We start from the raw sequence: 17,954 nt of genomic DNA on the forward strand, positions 1-17,954 counted from the left end.
ATAAAAGTATTATGCCCAATTTTTGATAGGGTCCAAATATTGGTTCCATGCCCTGACAATTTCTAACTTCTTGATAATCAATTAAGTCAGCAATTGTCTGAATTCCTTATATATACTTGTAACTCCTGAGGGTAGTGGGCCATATTAATTATTTTTATAACTCTAAAACACAGCTAATAGATGTTCTTAGAAAATATTTACTGAATCAACAATCCTAGGAATATGATGCAGGAACTTATCAGCAATATATTTTAGCCACATATCAGAATACATTTTTGAGGGCATTCTGTTGAAAGGTATGTCATTTGTCATTTGTATAAGATCTGAAAGGCCAGAACCACTGCCTTGTATTACAAAAATTACTAGAATAGAATTAATCAAGAAGACCTGTTGTGTGAAATCTCCCACACCTGGAAATATATTTCACTTAGGAATTCATTGAGCATGGACAAATTTGGAACAAGTTTATTTAATGGGAATAAATACCATGAAAAATAGGAGAGAACTGCACTTGAACAAAATGGAAACTATATACATACAGTGGGTTGCTATTCAAAGGAAATGCATTAAGACAATAAATGCTGGCTGGAAGGTCAGTTCATCCCCCATGCCTTCTAAATCCATAGCCTAAGGGAAAACAAAAAGAAAGTTGTTCGAATTCAGAACACTTTCCTGAAACAGAGAGAAACACTTATGGTCCTTCTCTTTGACATTTATGGTTAAAAACTGAACTAAGTGCTCTTTCTGGGCACTGATTTCCCATCACTTCTCCAAACACTTCAGCTAGGAAGTCATAACACTTCAACTACCTTTCCACGAGATTACAGAGTCTGGTCAGTACACTCTGGAGAATAAACTGAGAACTGCTTAGCAAAGTCTTGACTGGCACAAATGGAGTTACATAAAGTCTGAAATACATTTAATCCATTGACTACTTTAAAAACTCAAGCCTCTCCTTACTATTACTGTGAAAGGTAGAGACAAGTCTATCTTGAAAAAGGTTTTTGTAATGAAAGCTTTTGTAAATCTTGAAATTTAATAAAAATGTAATAACATCAGCAATAGTAAAAACTTTTGCTTTCTTAAAATATGTGCTTCTTTTTATTGTATATAAAAGGGCTAGGAACTGTGTGATAGTGTTTGGTTTGGTTTGGTTTGGCAGGGGAGGAGGCAAATCAACTGAGAGGAACCAAGTTGAGACTAGTAATGTATTTGGAAAACTGGAGACATATGTAAACCAAAATGTATCAGGGATTATTTAAATTTCTTTGTTTAGGTGGTAACTGAAGTTAAAAGATCCCAACCAAAGTAGCTAAAACAATAACTTTAATTTAGCATCACATGGAATATTCACTGACCCAGAGTCGGGGGCAGTTTTATTTGTTAATTTAAAACCTTCTGTGCAGTTTACAACAGAAGGTTCATTATGATTATTTTGATGTACAGTGGAGAAGAGCATTGGATTGTGAACATTATATTGTTGAAAACATAACTGTATATTTGACCATTTTAATCTATTCTGGATGTTAGATTTCTGTATATTTCAATAAACACCTTAATGGAATTATCACAATGCACAGCTTTTATAGGAACATCTAAAGGACAGGAACTAGGCCATTGTAACAATGCAATAGTGCCCCCTCCCCTTCAACAGTGACTTAAACAAGAAACATGTTTACTATTATTTTGTGTGTCAGACATGACTCAGACCTGAGAGAGCAGCTTCTATCTGTGATTCCTTTTATTTTATATAAAACAGCTAGGAACTGAGTGATAGCTGGTCTAAGATGTAGCAACAATTTCATAGTCTGCCAGAGATTGGAAGGGAGAAAAGGCTGAGAGAATGCACATGTACTGCTTTTAAGATCATGGACCAAAATAGCACATATCAACACTATCCACTTACCTTTGTCCAGAACTTGATTACATGGTCACAAATAACAAGGATGACTAAGGAATGTAATGTCAGGATAATAACCATGTGGCCAGGACACAGTCTGAGAGAGAGAAAAGCAAATGAGTTTTGTGGATACCTATTAATCAGTTCAGTTCAGTTCAGTTCAGTCACTCAGTTGTGTCCGACTCTTTGCAACCCCATGAATCACAGCATGCCAGGCCTCCCTGTCTATCACCAACTCCCAGAGTTCACCCAGACTCACGTCCATCGAGTCAGTGATGCCATCCAGCCATCTCATCCTCTGTCGTCCCCTTCTCCTACTGCCCTCAATCCCTCCCAGCATCAGAGTCATTTCCAATGAGTCAACTCTTCGCATGAGGTGGCCAAAGTGATGGAGTTTCAGCTTTTAGCATCATTCCCTCCAAAGAAATCCCAGGGCTGATCTCCTTTAGAATGGACTGGTTGGATCTCCTTGCAGTCCAAGGGACTCTCAAGAGTCTTCTCCAACACCACAGTTCAAAAGCATCAATTCTTCGGTGCTCAGCCTTCTTCACAGTCCAACTCTCACATCCATACCTGACCACAGGAAAAACCATAGCCTTGACTAGGCGAACTTTTGTGGGCAAAGTAATGTCTTTGCTTTTGAATATGCTATCTAGGTTGATCATAACTTTCCTTCCAAGGAGTAAGCGTCTTTTAATTTCATGGCTGCAGTCACCATCTGCAGTGATTTTGGAGCCCCAAAAAATAAAGTCTGACACTGTTTCCACTGTTTCCCCATCTATTTCCCATGAAGCGATGGGACCAGATGCCATGATCTTCGTTTTCTGAATGTTGAGCTTTAAGCCAACTTTTTCACTCTCCACTTTCACTTTCATCAAGAGGCTTTTGAGTTCCTCTTCACTTTCTGCCATAAGGGTGGTCTCATCTGCATATCTGAGGTTATTGATGTTTCTCCCGGCAATCTTGATTCCAGCTTGTGCTTCTTCCAGTCCATCATTTCTCATGATGTACTCTGCATATATGTTAAATAAGCAGGGTGACAATATACAGCCTTGAAGTACTCCTTTTCCTATTTGGAACTACTCTGTTGTCCCATGTCCAGTTCTAACTGTTGCTTCCTGACCTGCATACAAATTTCTCAAGAGGCAGATCAGGTGGTCTGGTATTCCCATCTCTTTCAGAATTTTCCACAGTTTATTGTAAGCCACACAGTCAAAGGTTTGGCATAGTCAATAAAGCAGAAATAGATGTTTTTCTGGAACTCTCTTGCTTTTTCCATGATCCAGCAGATGTTGGCAATTTGATCTCTGGTTCCTCTGCCTTTTCTAAAACCAGCTTGAACATCTGGAAGTTCACGGTTCACATACGGCTGAAGCCTGGCTTGGAGAGTTTTGAGCATTACTTTACTAGCGTGTGAGATGAGTGCAACTGTGCAGTAGTTTGAGCATTGTTTGGTATTGCCTTTCTTTGGGATTGGAATGAAAACTGACCTTTTCTGGTCCTGTGGCCACTGCTGGGTTTTCCAAATTTGCTGGCATATTGAATGCAGCACTTTCACAGCATCATCTTTCAGGATTTGAAATATAGCTTCAGTCAAAAACTATTTCCAAATGGTAAGCTCAAACTATTAACATTTTCCCACATCTCCCCTTTATGTGTCTCTAGATTTTAAAGTGCTGTTGAAAGAACTTCTTCATGTCTTCGGACGAAATTTGTGATTTTCTTTTTGCAGCTATACCCTTCAAATACAACTATCTTAAAAATCACTAAACCTAGATCAAAACTACTCTCTTTTTCTTTTTACTTTGCACTGTTATAGGACAATATTTAATTTCTCTTTTTTTTTTTTTGCTTTAAATGTAATCTTCTCAAAAGCACAATTTATCAAAATTTTTAAACTTTCATGTCCTATTTCCTTAGCAATTCATCACAAGATTCTGTTTCTATAATTCCAAATGAATCCCCATTCTATAAATTAAGCAAAATATCAATATCCCTCTACTGATTTCCTAACTCTCCATAGGTTGTTTGCCTCCATTATGGGTTCTCTTTCTTCTGAATCTCTTTTGTTCATGCTTAGTCACTCCATTCGAAGAAGGCAATGGCACCCAACTCCAGTACTCTTGCCTGGAAAATCACATGCATAGAGGAGCCTGGTAGGCTGCCGTCCATGGGGTCGCTAAGAGTTGGACAGACTGAGCGAATTAACTTTCACTTTTCACTTTCATGCTTTGGAGAAGGAAATGGCAACCCACTCCAGTATTCTTGCCTGGAGAATCCCAAAGATGGGGGAGCCTGGTCTATGGGGTCACACAGAGTCAGACATGAGTGAAGGGACTTAGCAGCAGTAGCAGCAGCAATCACTCCATCATGTCCGACTCTTTGCGACGCCATGGACAGCAGTCTGCCAAGGTCCTCTGTCCATGGACATTCTCCAGGCAAGAATACTGGAGTGGGTTGCCCGTTTTCTCCTCCAGTTGATCCTCCCTATCCAGTGATCAAACCCAGGTCTCCCGCATTGCAGGCAGATTTTTTACTGACTGAGCCATCAGGGTCTCTTTTTAAGCAAAAATATTCTCCATTTTCAACACTGAATCACTGACTTTTAAAAAACATATTTTTCTCAAGTATGATCATTATTTTCATTATCTATACAATTCTGGTTTCTCTAAATTTCCATTTTTATTTAACTGCATTTTTCCATACCTGAAGTGCTTTGAGAAACACTTATGCTATCATCTTAAGATTCTATAAAATATATAGCCAAATCACTTTTTCTTTAAATATAGAATTATCACGAAGCAAAGCTAGCACTCATTAGTAAGTTTAAATAAATTCACCCAATTTTCAGTAGTGGCCTGATGAGACATATTTTTTTCTTTTCAGAAATACAAAATCAGAAGCTGTCCTAAGATGGTGGAGGAATAGGATGGGGAGACCACTTTCTCCCCAACAAATTCATCAAAAGAACATTTGAACACTGAGTAAATTCCACAAAACAACTTCTGAATGCTGGCAGAGGACATCAGTTCAGTTCAGTTCAGTCACTCAGTCATGTCTGACTTCTTGCGACCCCATGAATTGCAGCATGCCAGGCCTCCCTGTCCATCACCAACTTCCAGAGTTCACTCAGACTCATGTCCATCAAGTCGGTGATGACATCCAGCTATCTCATCCTCAGTCGTCCCTTTCTCCTCCTGCCCTCAATCCCTCCCAGCATCAGAGTCTTTCCCAATGAGTCAACTCTTTGCATGAGGTGGCCAGAGTACTGGAGTTTCAGTTTTAGCATCATTCCTTCCAAAGAACACCCAGGACTGATCTCCTTTAGAATGCACTGATTGGATCTCCTTGCAGTCCAAGGGACTCTCAAGAGTCTTCTCCAACACCACAGTTCAAAAGCACCAATTCTTTGGTGCTCAGCATTCTTCACAGTCCAACTCTCACATCCATACATGACTACTGGAAAAACCATAGCATTGACTAGACGGACCTTTGTTGGCAAAATAATGTCTCTGCTTTTGAATATGCTATCTAGGTTGGTCATAACCCTCCTTCAAAGGAGTAAGCATCTTTTAATTTCATGGCTGCAAGCACCATCTGCAGTGATTTTGGAGCAGAGGACATCAGGCACCCTGAAAAGCAACACATTGTCTTCGAAAGGAGGTAGGGAAAAAAAATTAAAAGATAAAAAGAGAGACAAAAGAGGTAGGGACGGAAATCCTTATTGGAAAGGGAGTCTTAAAAAAGAGAGAAGTTTCCATACACCAGGAAACAGTTTCACTGCAGAGTCTGTGGCAAGCCTTGGAACTTCAGAGGGCAACATTACTTGGAGGAAAAATAAATAAATAATTAATACCCATAAAGTACGCGGACAACAGTAACTCCCAGCGGAAAAGCAGCACAGATGCCTGCATCCACCACTAGCAAGAAGTGGCTAGGCAGGGAGGCGCAGGCTGCATTGCTTAGAGTAAGGACTGGGCCTGAATGCCCCAAAGGCAATCTGAGGGAATGAACTTGAGATAGCAAACCAGACTGTGGGATAGCTATCCTGCAAAAATCCCTAACTTAAGACACAGCCAGGCCCGCTCACAGAACAAAGGACTGACCAGAGCTAGCCAGCTGCAGACCAGCCCATAACCTGCCGGAGGCAGGCAGGCAAGGGCAGCCAGAGCTGTAAGGGGGCAATCACGGCCCCAAAGAGGCATCATGTACCAAAACTGCAAACAGGCTTCATTGCTAACCAAGCCTTCTTGCGATTCTGGATGGTCAACATCTGCCAGGAGGGTTGCAGCCAGAGATCAGCTCTCCAGAAGAGACACATGGCACACCTGAGAGGGTGCACTGGTTGTACACCCAGAAAACCGAGTGGCAGGGACTGGGGAAGCAATAAGTCGCAGTGACTGTACTCGCCAAGCACTTGGTCACCTGAGCTTCTAGGACCTGGAAAGGGCACAAAACGCAGGCCCAAAGGAGTCTGCACCTTTCTAGAGTACCCGAGTACCTGAACATGGAAGGCTTAGACCTGGGAAGTGCATACAACCCAGGGCCAGCTGCAGACAGTTCCATGGCAGAACAACCTAGAGGCTAAGCAGTGTAGACAGGGAAAGCACACATGCCGTGAGCAGGGGCAAACCCTCCGTGCCTGAGACACTGTGAGCACATGCCAGTGTTATTTGTTTGCAGTGTTCCTCCCTCCGCACAGCATGACTGAACTGTTGAGTTCAGTTCAGTCACTCAATCATGTGTGACTCTTTGTGACCCCGTGAATCACAGCACGCCAGGCCTCCCTGTCCATCACAAACTCCCGGAGTTTGCCCGAACTCATGTCCATCGAGTTGGCAATGCCATCCAGCCATCTCATCTTCTATCATCACCTTCTCCTTCTGCCCCTAATCCCTCCCAGCATCAGGGTCTTTTCCAATGAGTCAACTCTTCGCATGAGGTGGCCAAAGTATTGGAGTTTCAGCTTCAGCATCAGTCTTTCCAATGAACACCCAGGACTGATCTCCTTTAGGATGGACTGGTTGGATATCCTTGCAGTCCAAGGGACTCTCAAGAGTCTTCTCCAACACCACAGTTCCAAAGCATCAATTCTTTGACACTCAGCTTTCTTCACAGTCCAACTCTCACATCCATACATGATCACTGGGAAAACCATAGCCTTGACTAGATGGACCTTTGTTGCCAAAGTAATGTCTCTGCTTTGGAATATGCTATCTAGGTTGGTCATAACTTTCCTACCAAGGAGTAAGCATAAGCATCTCTTAATTTCATGGCTGCAATTGAACAAGTGAGCCTAATAAAGTGTCCACTACTGCCCCCTTTTGTCAGGGCGGAAAGTAGACACTAAATAGACCAGCAAACAGAAGGTAAAACAGAGGGAACCACCTAGGAAGTGACAGGTGCAATAGACTAAAACCCTGTAGGTAGCACCGATTACATATTAAGGGGCCTACAGTACTTGAGAAGTGTAAGCTGGATCAAGGAACTATTGGAAAATGAACTGACCCCACTCTGTCCACAACAACAGAGACAGTCCTAGATATATTTTTACTATTCAGTTCAGTCGGTCAGTCATGTCCAACTCTTTGTGAGCCCATGAATAACGGCCTCCCAGGCCTCTCTGTCCATCACCAACTCCCGGAGTTCACTCAGACTCACATCCATCGAGTCAGTGATGCCATCCAGACATCTCATCCTCTGTCATCCCCTTTTCCTTCTGCCCCCAATCCCTCCCAGCATCAGAGTCATTTCCAATGAGTCAACTCTTCGCATGAGGTGGCCAAAGTACTGGAGTTTCAGCTTTAGCATCATTCCTTCCAAAGAAATCCCAGGGCTAATTTCCTTCAGAATGGACTGTTGGATCTCCTTGCAGTCCAAGGGACTCTCAAGAGTCTTCTCCAACACCACAGTTCAAAAGCATCAATTCTTCAGCACTCAGCCTTCTTCACAGTCCAACTCTCACATCCATACATGACCACAGGGAAAACCATAGCCTTGACTAGATGAAACTTTGTGGGCAAAGTAATGTCTCTGCTTTTGAATATGCTATCTAGGTTGATCATAACCCTCCTTCCAAGGAGTAAGCATCTTTTAATTTCATGGCTGCAGTCACCATCTGCAGTGATTTTGGAGCCCCAAAAAATAAAGTCTGACACTGTTTCCACTGTTTCCCCATCTATTTCCCACGAAGCGATGGGACCAGATGCCATGCTCTTCGTTTTTTGAATGTTGAGCTTTAAGCCAACTTTTCCACCCCCCACTTTCACTTTCATCAAGAGGCTTTTGAGTTCCTCTTCACTTTCTGCCATAAGGGTGCTGTCATCTGCATATCTGAGATTATTGATATTTCTCCTGGCAATCTTGATTCCAGCTTGTACTTCTTCCAGCCCAGCATTTCTCATGATGTACTCTGCATATATGTTAAATAAGCAGGGTGCCAATATGCAGCCTTGACATACTCCTTTTCCTATTTGGAACCACTCTGTTGTTCCATGTCCAGTTCTAACTGTTGCTTCCTGACCTGCATACAAATTTCTCAAGAGGCAGATCAGGTGGTCTGGTATTCCCATCTCTTTCAGAATTTTCCACAGTTTATTGTGAGCCACACAGTCAAAGGTTTGGCATAGTCAATAAAGCAGAAATAGATGTTTTTCTGGAACTCTCTTGCTTTGTCCATGATCCAGCGGATGTTGGCAATTTGATCTCTGGTTCCTCTGCCTTTTCTAAAACCAGCTTGAACATCAGGAATTTCACGGTTCACGTATTGCTGAAGCCTGGCTTGGAGAGTTTTGAGCATTACTTTACTAGCGTGTGAGATGAGTGCAATTGTGTGGTAGTTTTAGCATTGCTTGGCATTGCCTTTCTTTGGGATTGGAATGAAAAGTGACCTTTGCCAGTCCTCTGGCTACCGCTGAGTTTTCCAAATTTGTGGCATATGGAGTGCAGCACTTTTACAGCATCATCTTTCAGGATTTGGAATAGCTCAACTGGAATTCCATCATCTCCACTAGCTTTGTTCATAGTGATGCTTTCTAAGGCCCACTTGACTTCACATTCCACAATGTCTGGCTCTAGGTCAGTGATCACATCATCATGATTATCTGGGTTGTGATGATATTTCTTGTACAGTTCTTCTGTGTATTCTTGCCACCTCTTCTTAATATCTTCTGCTTCTGTTAGGTCCATACCATTTCTGTCCTTTATCGAGCACATCTTTGCATGAAATGTTCCCTTGATATCTCTAATTTTCTTGAAGAGATTTCTAGTCTTTCCCATTCTGTTGTTTTCCTCTATTTCTTTGCACTGATCACTGAGGAAGGCTTTCTTATCTCTTCTTGCTCTTCTTTGGAACTCTGCATTCAAATGCTTATGTCTTTCCTTTTCTCCTTTGCTTTTTGCTTCTCTTCTTTTCACAGCTATTTGTAAGGCCTCCCCAGACAGCCATTTTGCTTTTTTGCATTTCTTTTCCATGGGGATGGTCTTGATCCCTGTCCTGTACAATGTCACGAACCTCTGTCCATAGTTCATCAGGCACTCTATCTATCAGATATAGTCCCTTAAATCTATTTCTCACTTCCACTGTATAATCATAAGGGATTTGATTTAGGTCATACCTGAATGGTCTAGTGGTTTTTCTATTATCATTCTTTAATTTTTTTTTAAAAAATTGTTTTTTAAGTCCTCTATTACACCTTTTATTTTCATTTTTATAACGTACTATTACTATGCAAAAATAGACCCTATTTTTAAAGCAAACTTCATATATATATTTATATTTGATAATTTTTATGACTTTTTTTTTTCTTTAAAACTGTATTTTGTAGAATCCAACCTCTACTCTAGATTTTTAATCTTTGCTTTTTGGTATTTGTTATCAATTTTGTACCTTTAAGAACCCAATCTTCAGTACCCATTTTTACTTGGGAGCGCGATTACTGGCTTGACTGCTCTCTCCCTCTTTGGACTCTCCTTTTTCTCCACCAGGTCCCCTCTATCTCCTCCCTCCACCTTCTCTTCTCTACCCAACTCTGTAAATCTCTTTGTGTACTCTGGACTGTGGGGAACACTTTGGGAACTGATTACTGGTTGGATCTGTCTCTCTCCTTTTGATTCCCCCCTTTATCCTCATGACCAACTCTGTCTCCCCCCCTCCCTCTTCTCTGTGTAACTCTGTGAACATATCTAAGTGGTCCAGACTGTGGAGAACACATAGGGAATTGATTACTGGCTAGCTTGCTCTTGCCTCTTTTGATTCCCCCTCTTCTCCTCCTGGTCACTTCTATCTCCCTCCTCCCTCATCTCTTCTCCATGTAACTCTGTGAACCTCTCTGGGTGTCCCTCACTTTGGAGATACTTTTCATATTTAACCTAGATGTTTTATCATTGGTTCTGTAGAGATGGAGAACTCTTGAGGCTACTTTAAGATTAAGACTGAAAACCAGAGGCTGGAGGCTTAAGTCCAAATCCTGAGAACACCAGAGAACTCCTGACTCCAGGGAATATTAATCAATAGGAGCTCATCAAACACCTCCATACCTACACTGAAACCAAGCACCACACAAGGGCCAACAAGTTCCAGAGCAAGACATACCACACAAATTTTCCAACAACACAGGAACATAGCCGTGAGCTTCAATATACAGGCTGCCCAAAGCCACACCTAACACACTGACATCACATAACTCATTACTGGACACTTCATTGCACTCCAGAGAAAAGAAATCCAGCTCCATTCACCAGAACACCGACAAAAGCTTCCCTAACCTGGGAACCTTGACAAGCCACCCATCCAACCCCACCAACAGTGAGGAAACTCCACAATAAAGAGAACTACACAAACTGCCAGAATACAAAAAGGCCAACCCAAACACAGCAATATAAGCAAGATGAAGAGGCATAGAAATACCCAGAAGGTAAAGGAACAGGATAAATGCCCACCAAACCAAACAAAAGAGGAAGAGATAAGGAATGTACCTGATAAATAATTCCTAATAATGATAGTGAAAATGATCCAAAATCTTGAAAACAAAATGGAGTTACAGTTAAATAGCCTGGAGACAAGGATTGAGAAGATGGAATAAATGTTTAACAAGGACCTAGAAGAAATAAAAAAGAGTCAATATATAATGAATAATGCAATAAATGAGATCAAAAACACTCTGGAGGGAATCAATAGTAGAATAACGGAGGCAGAAGATAGGATAAGTGAGGTAGAAGATAAAATAGTAGAAATAAATGAAACAGAGAGGAAAACAGAAAAGCAAATTAAAAGAAATGAGGACAATCTCAGAGACCTCCAGGACAATGTTAAATGCCCCAACATTCGAATCATAGGAGTCCCAGAAGAAGAAGACAAAAAGAAAGACAATGAGAAAATACTTGAGGAGATAATAGTTGAAAACTTCCCTAAAATGGGAAAGGAAATAATCACCCAAGTCTAAGAAACCCAGAGAGTCCCAAACAGAATAAACCCAAGGCAAAACACCCCAAGACACATATTAATCAAATTAATGAAGATCAAACACAAAGAACAAATATTAAAAGCAGCAAGGGAAAAACAATAAATAACACAAAAGGGGATTTCCATAAGGATACCAGCTGATCTTTCCATAGAAACTCTTCAGGCCAGGAGGGAATGGCAGGACATACTTAAAGTGATGAAGGAAAATAACCTAGCCCAGATTACTGTACTCAGCAAGGATCTCATTCAAATACGAAGGAGAAATCAAAAGCTTTACAGACAAGCAAAAGTTGAGAAAATTCAGGACCACCAAACCAGCTCTCCAACAAAAGCTAAAGGGTCTTCTCTAAACAGGAAACACACAAAGGGTGTATAAACTTGAACCCAAAACAATAAAGTAAATGGTAATGGGATCATACTTATCAATAATTACCTTAAACAAAAATGAGTTGAATGCCCCTACCAAAAGTCAAAGACTGGCTTAATGGATACAAAAACAAGACCCCTATATATGTTGTCTACAAGAGGCCCATCTCGAAACAAGGGACACATACAGACTGAAATTGAAGTGCTGGAAAAGATATTCCATGCAAATAGAGACCAAAAGAAAGCAGGAATAACAAAACTCATATTAGATGAAATAGACTTTAAAATAAAGGCTGTGAAAAGAGACAAAGAAGGACACTACATAATGATCAAAGGATCAATCCAAGAAGAAGATATAAAAATTATAAATACATGTGCACTCAACATAGGAGAATTGTAATATGTAAGATAAATTCTAACAAGTATGAAAAGGGAAATTAACAATAACACAATAGTAGTGGGAGACTTTAATACCCCACTCACACCTATGAATAGATCAACTAAACAGAAAATTAACAAGGAAACACAAACTTTAAATGATACAATAGACCAGTTAGACCTAATTGATATCTATAGGACATTTCACCACAAAACAATGAATTTCACCTTTTTCTCAAGCACACACGGAACCTTCACCAGGATAGATCACATCCTGGGCCATAAATCTAGCCTTGGTATATTAACAAAAATTGGAGTCATTCCAAGTGTCTTTTCTGACCACAGTGCAGGAAGACTAGATGTCAATTACAGAAGAAAAACTATTAAAAATTCCAACATATGGAGGCTAACAAACACGCTGCTGAATAACCAACAAGTCACAGAAGAAATCAAAAAAGAAATCAAAATATGCATTGAAATGAATGAAAATGAAAACACAACAACCTAAAACCTATGAACCACTGTAAAAACAGTGCTAAGGGGAAGGTTCATAGCAATACAGGCATACCTCAAGAAACAAGAAAAAATTCAAATAAATAACCTAACTCTACCCCTCAAGCAACTAGAATAGGAAGAAATGATGAACCCCAGAGTTAGTAGAAGGAAAGAAATCTTAAAAATTGGGGCAGAAATAAATGCAAAAGAAACAAAGGAGACCATAGCAAAAATCAACAAAGCTAAAATCTGCTTCTTTGAGAAGATAAATTAAATTGACAAACCATTAGCCAGACTCATCAAGAAACAACAGAAGAAGAATCAAATCAACAAAATTAGAAATGGAAATGGAGAAATCACAACAGATGACACAGAAACACAAAGGATCATAAGAAACTACTATCAGCAACTATATGACAGTAAAATGGACAACTTGGAAGAAATGGACAAATTTTTGAAAAATTATAACTTTCCAAAACTGAACCAAGAAGAAATATAAAATCTTAACAGACCCATCACAAGCACGGAAATCGAAATTGTAATCAGAAATCTTCCAGCAAACAAAAGCCCAGGTCCAGACGGCTTCACTGCTAAATTCTACCAAAAATTTAGAGAAGAGCTAACACTTATCCTACTCAAACTCTTCCAGAAAATTGCAGAGGAAGGTAAACTTCCAAACTCATTCTATGAGGCCACCATCACCCTAATACCAAAACCTGACAATGATGCTACAGAAAAAGAAAACTACAGGCCAATATCACTGATTAACATAGATGCAAAAATCCTTAATAAAATTCTAGCAAACAGAATCCAACAACACATTAAAAAGATCATACATCATGACCAAATGGGCTTTATCCCAGGGATGCAAGGATTCTTCAATATCCACAAATCAATCAATGTAATACACCACATTAACAAATTGAAAGATAAAAACCATATGATTATCTCAATAGATGTAGTGAAATCCTTTGACAAAATTCAACATCCATTTATGATAAAAACTCTCCAGAAAGCTGGAATAGAAGAAACATACCTCAACATAATAAAAGCTATATATGACAAACTCAGCAAACATTATCCTCAATGGTGAAAAATTGAAAGCACTTCCACTAAAGTCAGGAAGAAGACAAGGGTGCCCACTCTCACCACTACTACTCAACATAGTTTTGGAAGTTTTTGCCACAGCAATCAGAGCAGAAAAAGAAAAAAAAAAATGAATCCAAATTGGAAAAGAAGTAAAACTCTCACTGTTTGCAGATGACATGATCCTCTACATAGAAAACCCTAAAGACGCCACCAGAAAATTACTAGAGCTAATCAATGAATATAGTAAAGTTGCAGGATATAAAATCAATACACAGAAATCCCTCACATTCCTATACACTAATAATGAGAAAATAGAGAAATTAAGGAAAGAATTCCCTTCACCATTGCAACGAAAAGAATAAAATACTTAGGAATACATATACCTAAAGAAACAAAAGATCTATATATAGAAAACTATAAAACACTGATGAAAGAAATCAAAGAGGACACTAAAGGATGGAGAAATATATCGTGTTCATGGATTGGAGAAATCAATATAGTGAAAATGAGTATACTACACAAAGCAATCTATAGATTCAATGCAATCCCTATCAAGCTACCAATGGTATTTTTCACAGAGCTAGAACAAATGCTTTCACAGTTTATATTGAAATACTAAAAACCTTGAATAGCCAAAGCAATCTTGAGAAAGAAGACTGGAACTGGATGAATCAACCTGCCTGACTTCAGGCTCTACTACAAAGCCACAGTCATCAAGACAGTATGGTACTGGCACAAAGACAGAAATATAGATCAATGGAACAAAACAGAAAGCCTTGAGATAAATCCACGCACCTATGGGCTCCTTATCTCTGGCAAAAGAGGCAAGAATATACAATGGAGAAAAGACAATCTATTTAACAAGTGGTGCTGGGAAACCTGGTCAAACACTTGTAAAATAATGAAACTAGAACACTTTCTAACACCATACACAAAAATAAACTCAAAATGGATTAAAGATCTAAAGGTAAGACCAGAAACTATAAAACTTCTAGAGGAGAATATAGACAAAACACTCTCCGACATACATCACAGCAGGATCCTCTATGACCCACCTCCCAGAACATTGGAAATAAAAGCAAAAATAAACAAATGGAACCTAATTAAAATTAAAAGCTTCTGTACAGCAAAGGAAACTATAAGCAAAGTGAAAAGACAGCCTTCAGAATGGGAGAAAATAATAGCAAATGAAGCAACTGATAAACAACTAATCTCAAAAATATACAAGCAACTCCTGCAGCTCAATTCCAGAAAAGTAAAAGATCCAATCAAAAAATGGGCCAAAGAACTAAACAGACATTTCTCCAAAGAAGACATACAGATGGCTAACAAACACATGAAAAGATGCTCAACTACACTCATTATCAGAGAAATGCAAATCAAAACCACAAGGAGGTACCATTTCACGCAAGTCAGAATGGCTGCAATCCAAGAGTCTACAAGCAATAAATGCTGGAGAGGGTGTGGAGAAAAGGGAACCCTCTTACACTGTTGGTGGGGATGCAAACTGGTATAGCCACTATGGAGAACAGTGTGGGGATTCCTTAAAAAACTGGAAACAGAACTGCCAGCAATCCCACTGCTGGGCACACACACCGAGGAAACCAGAATTGAAAGAGACACGTGTACCTCAATGTCCATTGCAGTACTGTTTATAATAGCCAGGACATGGAAGCAACCTAGATGTCCATCAGCAGATGAATGGATAAGAAAGCTGTGGTACATATACACAATAGAGTATTACTCAGCTATTAAAAATAATACATTTGAGTCAGTTCTAATGAGATGAATCAAACTGGAGCCTATTATACAGAGTGAAGTAAGCCAGAAAGAAAAACACCAACACAGTATACTAACGCATATATATGGAATTTAGAAAGATGGTAATGATAACCCTGTATGCAAGACAGCAAAAGAGACACAGATGTATAGAACAGTCTTTTGGACTCTGGGGGAGAGGGCAGGATGATTTGGGAGAATGCATTGAAATATGTATATTATCATATTATCATATATTACCATATATGAAACGAATCACCAGTCCAGGTTCGATGCATAATACAGGGTGCTCGGGGCTGGTGCACTGGGATGACCCAGAGGGATGGGATGGGGAGGGAGGTGGCAGGGGGGTTCAGGATAGGGAACACATGTATACCCGTGGCAGATTCATGTTGATGTATGGCAAAACCAATACAATATTGTAAAGTAATTAACCTCCAATTAAAATAAATAAATCTATATTTAAAAAAATCCGAAATCAGTTGTTTATCTTTAAAAGGTCACATGAAATTTACATGGAAAATAACCTTTTCCTGCATGGTCACATAAAATGCTCTTCTTTATATTTAAGTTTGTTAGTCGTTCAGTCACATCTGACTCTTTGCAACCCCATGGACTGTAGCCCGCCAGGCTCCTCTATCCCTGGAATTCTCCAGGCAAAAATGTTGGAATGGGTAGCCATTCACTTCTCAGGGGGATCTTCCCAATCCAGGGATCAAAGCTGGGTCTCCCATATTGCAGGCAGATTCTTTATTGTCTGAGTTACCGGGGAGCCCTGCCTTCATCATATAACCCATCCCTAAAATAAGTCAATAACAGATACTTTGGCAAGCATGTCTGTATTTGTGTGCTTTGTGTATGGGTGATGAGGAAGGAGGATACTAAATAAAGCCTTGCTAAGCAGGAGCCAGGAACCATCTGTGAGGGTATGGACAAAGATGCCTGCTCACTGAGGCTCAAATTTAGGGAGACTGGTTAAGATGGAACTGCATGATCCCAATAAAGGCCTTGTAGGAAGTAGCACCCCTGAAATAAAATTACCCTTTAGGGAAATGTTCAATGGGGATAAATCTTTAGGGTTGCATTCTGATGAAATTATTTTTCCTGGCAAGATCTAAGACTGGTAATTTTACAACGATTACTATTCCTCTGCTACTATAGAGACTTAGAATCCTCTCCATGAGAATCTGGCTGGGTTCCTGGAGGAAAGCTCATGAAACAGGCATGAGGCGTTTTCAGTCACATGCTAGTCCACACTCAGCCTCCAGCAATTCCTCAAAATTGTCAATTAAGTGTTTCTCCCCATTCATGCTCCCAGCAGCTTTTGCTGCAATAAGCTAACCGTAGTTACCTGTCTTTCTAGATTTGCGGTAATGGTTTGCACTACAACCTCAGATATGCGGATGTAAGAAGAGCTGTCAGTTTTCAGTTTGTCCAGATTTTTCTTGTTGTGAGGATGAGAGTGAGCAGTTTCAGTTTTTTTTTTTTTCTTCTTTTTACATGCTGTAGGTGAAATTAGAAATCTCTCCTCAAAGATTTACCTAAGTTCCATACCCAAGTAGTGGACTAGAGTTTCTGGTGATAATACAGTAATTCTCAACCCAGAGGCTCTTGTGTAATTGCTTCTAAAAAAGCAGGGACCTGTGAGTCTTTTTCTTTTGCAAGACACTCTGGGAGGAGCTGCCCCACGCCTGAGGCCAGGGGCGGTGGCCGGGAGCAGCAACCCCATGTCCAAGGAGCAGTAGCTGCATGGGCACAGGAGGGCCTAGAGGAGCTATTCCAAGTTCAAGGTCGGGAGGATTGGCGGTGAGGAGATACCCCTTGTCCAAGGTAAGGAGCAGCCGCTGTGCTTTGCTGGAGCAGCTGTGAAGAGACACCCCATGTCCAAGGTAAGAAAAACCCAAGTAAGATGGTAGGTGTTGTAAGAGGGCATCAGAGGGCAGACACACTGAAACCATACTCACAGAAAACCAATCAATCAAATCACACTAGGACCACAGCCTTGTTGAACTCAATAAAATTAAGCCATGCCTGTGGGGCCACACAAGACGGGTGGGCATGGTGGAGAGGTCTGACAAAATGTGGTCCACTGGAGAAGGGAATGGCAAACCACTTCAGTATTGTTGCCTTGAGAACCCCATGAACAGTATGAAAAAGCAAAATGATAGGATACTGAAAGAGGAACTCCCCAGGTCAGTAGGTGCCCGATATGCTACTGGAGATCAGTGGAGAAATAACTCCAGAAAGAATAAAGGGATGGAACCAAAGCAAAAACAATACCCAGTTGTGGCTGTGACTGGTGATAAAAGCAAGGTCCGATGCTGTAAAGAGCAATATTGCATAGGAACCTGGAATGTCAGGTCCATGAATCAAGGCCAATTGGAAGTGGTCAAACAGGAGATGGCAAGAGTGAACATCAACATTCTAGGAATCAGAGAACTAAAATGGACTGGAATGGGTGAATTTAACTCAGATGACCATTTT

The 17,954-nt window shown here is 40.3% G+C and overlaps 1 long non-coding RNA gene across 2 annotated transcripts in view; it reads right to left on the reverse strand.

Moving 5' to 3' along the window:
* Positions 1-447: 447 nt before the first annotated feature.
* The window catches only part of LOC129644751 (uncharacterized), a 59,706-nt gene continuing 42,199 nt past the window's right edge, over positions 448-17,954 (reverse strand). For both annotated transcript variants that reach the window (XR_008710959.1, XR_008710958.1), the window contains exons 3-4: positions 1,907-1,997; positions 448-627 (exon numbers count right to left, since the gene is read on the reverse strand). This is a non-coding gene — a long non-coding RNA (uncharacterized LOC129644751). The remainder of the gene's footprint in view (positions 628-1,906; positions 1,998-17,954) is intronic.

The sequence above is a fragment of the Bubalus kerabau genome, chromosome 2 (genome assembly GCF_029407905.1).
Source record: "Bubalus kerabau isolate K-KA32 ecotype Philippines breed swamp buffalo chromosome 2, PCC_UOA_SB_1v2, whole genome shotgun sequence".
NCBI lineage: Eukaryota > Metazoa > Chordata > Mammalia > Artiodactyla > Bovidae > Bubalus > Bubalus kerabau.